The 4,377-nt window shown below is 32.0% G+C and overlaps 1 long non-coding RNA gene across 1 annotated transcript; it reads left to right on the forward strand.

Annotated features, from left to right (window-relative positions):
- Nucleotides 1-2,133: 2,133 nt before the first annotated feature.
- On the forward strand, nucleotides 2,134-2,925 carry LOC141631251 (uncharacterized). The gene is made up of 2 exons (XR_012537607.1): nucleotides 2,134-2,366; nucleotides 2,600-2,925. It is a non-coding gene; the product is annotated as an uncharacterized LOC141631251 (long non-coding RNA).
- Nucleotides 2,926-4,377: the final 1,452 nt, after the last annotated feature.

The following is a 4,377-nucleotide window of genomic DNA, read 5'->3' on the forward strand; positions in this document are numbered from 1 at the left end:
AATTTAAGTTCTCAGCAAGACCCTTGAAAGTTGAAACAAGAGATTTACATTCCTATCACTATCACTTCTATTCAAGGCTAACCCACCACTAATTATGAAGTACGGAGTACTTCGTACGTCATTAATCTAATTTACTTTTGTGAACAAACATCCTCGTATATACTAAGAGAATAAAAATTCTCAAACATTTTCCCTCTAAAAAAGATCTCCTTAAATAAGGAAATAAGACTTTCGTTTTTATTAAATGATTTATCTTTTAATTACCATATAATCTTTTATTCACTATAAAAATTCTAGAACTAAATTATAGTATTCATTTAATTAAAATAAAACAAAACTGGTATATAAATCAAAAATTTTGTACATGAAAAAACTATTTTTTTTTGTCTAAACCATCCGGTAATCTGAACCACATTGGGCCGATTAATCCAGATTTCGAGGCGTGTCCAAGGATTATGGTATTTAAACCCCTCCCAATCGCAGTTGTGGGGGATCGATCCGCAGACCTCCCTACCAAGCGCAGCCCCATGCTACCACTGCGCCAACCAACGATTGGTTGTATATGAAAAAACTATAAATTGATATTATTAGTTTCCTATTAAAAAACATAACATGAACTTAGAGCATGTTTGACTAAATTGTTAAAAATGAGTTTTTGTTTTTTAAGCTTAATTTTGAAGAAGTGTTTTTCAAAACTAGAAGCACCAAATTAATGCTTCTCTTTTTAAGGGCAAAAAAATGATTTTTGAACTTTTAGGAAACTCTTTTCAACTTTTAAATAATTGTGTGTGGCCAATTTATGTTTTTTGGTCTAAAAACACTTTACAAAACTAGGCCAAACACACACTTAAATGACTTAATTAGTAAAAAAAACACTATAAAGTGATATTATTGATATCGTGAAAACAAAATTCATTAAAATTATTTGAGAAAATTTATAAATTGGAATTATTAATTGCGGAGTATGTGGTAAAAAAAAGTGTCATTAAAATACATATTTTATGACTCTACTCAATTCTTTTGATTAGTTTTTCATTTAATTCTTTATTCTCAAATTAAAATATGAAAAATTAATTATGTGTTAATTTAAAATTAACAAATAACATTATTATAAAGTAAAGTATCTATATATACCGTGCATGGATGCACGGGATTCATACTAGTTAATCATTTAAAATTTAATATATAAGTACAAAGTTTTAGGAATTTTTGGATTGTTAAATCACTTTTACAAATTCTTATGAGAAAATATTTTTTGCGTTTAATATGGTTACTTTTCGATTATTAACGTGGTCCCACTAAGCACACGTTACAAATTCTTAATTAAAACTTCTTTTCAATTTTTGTGAAAAGAAGTTTTGAAGAAAAAGCGAGACGTGTTGGATAATCTCACCTTCAAAAGATAATATTTTGTCAGTTATATATTTTACTCGGAACAAAAATTAACATAATTACTTCCTCCTAGTCAGTTATTTTTTCCCTCTTTCCTTTTTCATGGTAGTCGGATTTTCTTCCTCTTTTTGGAAAGATTCGTGTGATCCAAATTCATTTGCATGTGGGTAGAGTGTTTTGTATAATTCAAAATTATTTCCTTATTTCTTGTGCAAAATAATAGAGAGATAAAATGAACAACTAAAAAGGAGTAACTTATAAATCGAGTAAATAAAGATAAAGCGGTGTCGATTTCAGATTTGCCTAGGAAAAGAAAGTCAGATTTCAAACAAAATAGTAATTTTTCCGACCATGGGCTTCCACTCACTATTAACCTTATCTACCTTTAAAAAATATTGTTAAAAGCCTATAAGTTGGCACAAAATCTCATTGAAGACGGCACGTATTCGTTACTTTGGAGTGACGGATATCATTTCCTCTCAAAAATGACCGAAATAGAGGAGAGAGGAAAGCATATGGGGGTGCCCCCACCTTGTCCCCCTATTCGTTGGCATTACCTGTCACTTGCTCCGACCTGTCTTCAGCAATATTAATTGGTAAGTTGGTGGTATGGATACATCTCCCATTTTATTATAAAAGGGGCCTTAAACATGTGCATTTTTGCCCAAACTCAACTACCCCACGTATCTTGGTAGCTAGGAAAATACAATAACATAAATTAGGTAGTAAGAAGTTCCACAAAACAAGTAGAAATTTAACTTCAAATCAAAGTGAGAATGAAGAATTCAAAGATGATGAAGAAACTAAAGCTTGATGGAGAATTTTTTCATAAGTTTTATTGCTTTAAAACTTCTTCATTCTATTCTCCTACTCCAAAAAACGAGCTTAAACAAAACAATAATGACATCAATTCTAGTAGTGTTGATGAATCCATTACCACCACCACCCGTGATCAAATTTTTATCACAAATCGGGTATGTTTATTTTTTCATTTTCGTTCTAATCTTTGTATAAGATGCAAATTTTATCGTAGATTTGTAGGTCATCTGGAAATTGATAACATCTCTTATTTTCAATAAAATGATCAACTAATATAAGTAGTTATATACGTCTCAGTCATTTATTTACCTTATGTTGTAAATCTTCCTTTGTTAATTCAATATTTAGTTTACTAACTTGGTTATGAAATATGAATATATGAAAATAGGTTCAAGTTTACAGTGAGGAAATGACGAGAGAGGTGAAACTCAAGAGACCACAGAAAAAGACGGTGACCAAAGGGAGAGGTGGCGTTATTCATTGATCATCTAATCTAATGATGCTACCTAGACATTATTGTATTTGTAGTGTGTGCCTGTGTGGACTGTTTCATGAGCTAGCATTATGTCAATTTCAGTGTTGTAGGTTTTATTCGGGTTATGAATATTCTCTCTTATTACTATGTGTAATAGGTTTATGACGTTGTATTATTCGGGAAATAAAAACGAAACTTTGTACTTTAAAAGTAGTTTTACTTCTAATTCTGTGTTTTTATCACATGGGAGTCCGTCTTTTCAAAAACCATGCATTATTTGGAGAGCTTTTATATTTTCAATTTTTTACAAGGGAGCTTAGACCATCCCCAAGCAGAAGGTCGCCTTAATCGGGTCACCAAAAATTTTCCTCTTAATCGCACCTTATTAATCTTGACCCACTTTCACCCTCCCAAGCAGAAGGTCACGACCTGGGTCACCAACCCAATCATTTTTCCACTTTCCAACATTTCCAATCATTTACCACATTCACTACCCCACCAAAACCTCTCTCTTACTTTTACAGTTATTATTTAATAACATACTACAATTAAGTTATTCTTTTCATTTTTAAAATAAATTCTACTCAAATATGTTAAGTAAATTAATTTGATACTGTACATTAAAAAAAAATTATTGGCAATAAATAAAATTTATTGAAAGCATGAGTCAACATATAAAAAAACCGCATACATAATTCAAAAAAAAAAAACACGAACTTAAAAAACATTAAATACTACGAAATAAAAAAAATGCATTCTAAACTAATTCGAGTTACGGAAGTTTTGCCAAATATGCTCAATGAGATCATTTTTCAGAGCGTTATGAGTGGCACGATCACGAATCTCACCATGAATTTCTATGAATCGTTCTTGAGGCGATCTTCTAAGACGATGATATTCATATGGATCATCACTAGCTGAAGTCGGATTATCTTCTTTGAACTCTGCGATTATGTTTTCATAGTTAAGATAAGTTTCTCTTTCATCTTCAACTATCATATTATGCATAATAATACAAGCCATAAGAACCTTCCCCATATTAGCTCGATCCCAAAGAAGACAAGGGCGTTTGATGAACGCAAATCGAGCTTGTAGGACGCCAAAAGCACGTTCCACATCTTTTCGACAACTCTCTTGTCGAGCTGCAAATAACTTATGCTTTTGAATTTGTGGCGCATTAATTGTTTTAACAAATGTTGCCCAACCAGGATATATACCACAGCAAGATAATATCCCATATTATAGTTCGTACCATTAACCGAAAAATTAACAGGTGGGGAAGATTCTTCTAAAACGTCATTAAAGAGTGGAGAACGTTCAAGAACATTAATATCATTAAGCGAACCTGGTGTGCCGAAAAAGGCATGCCATATCCATAAATCGTACGAAGCGACCGCTTCCAAAATGACCGTTGACTTTGAACTTCTCCCGGCATATTATCCCGCCCATGCTGTGGGACAATTTTTCCACTCCCAATGCATGCAGTCAATGCTACCCAACATACCAGGAAATCGTTGTCCATTAGCGATTTATTTTGTTGGAATTTTCTGAGATTTTGTTGGCATTTTCTGATTTATTTTCTGATTCATTCATCGTTGCAAATTGATCTTTCGGGTTACATATTGATCTTTCGGGTTACATAATTAATAAGCGAGTTACATATTCTTGAGTTTGAGTTTCGGGTTACGATT

The sequence above is a fragment of the Silene latifolia genome, chromosome 2 (genome assembly GCF_048544455.1).
Source record: "Silene latifolia isolate original U9 population chromosome 2, ASM4854445v1, whole genome shotgun sequence".
Taxonomy (NCBI): domain Eukaryota; kingdom Viridiplantae; phylum Streptophyta; class Magnoliopsida; order Caryophyllales; family Caryophyllaceae; genus Silene; species Silene latifolia.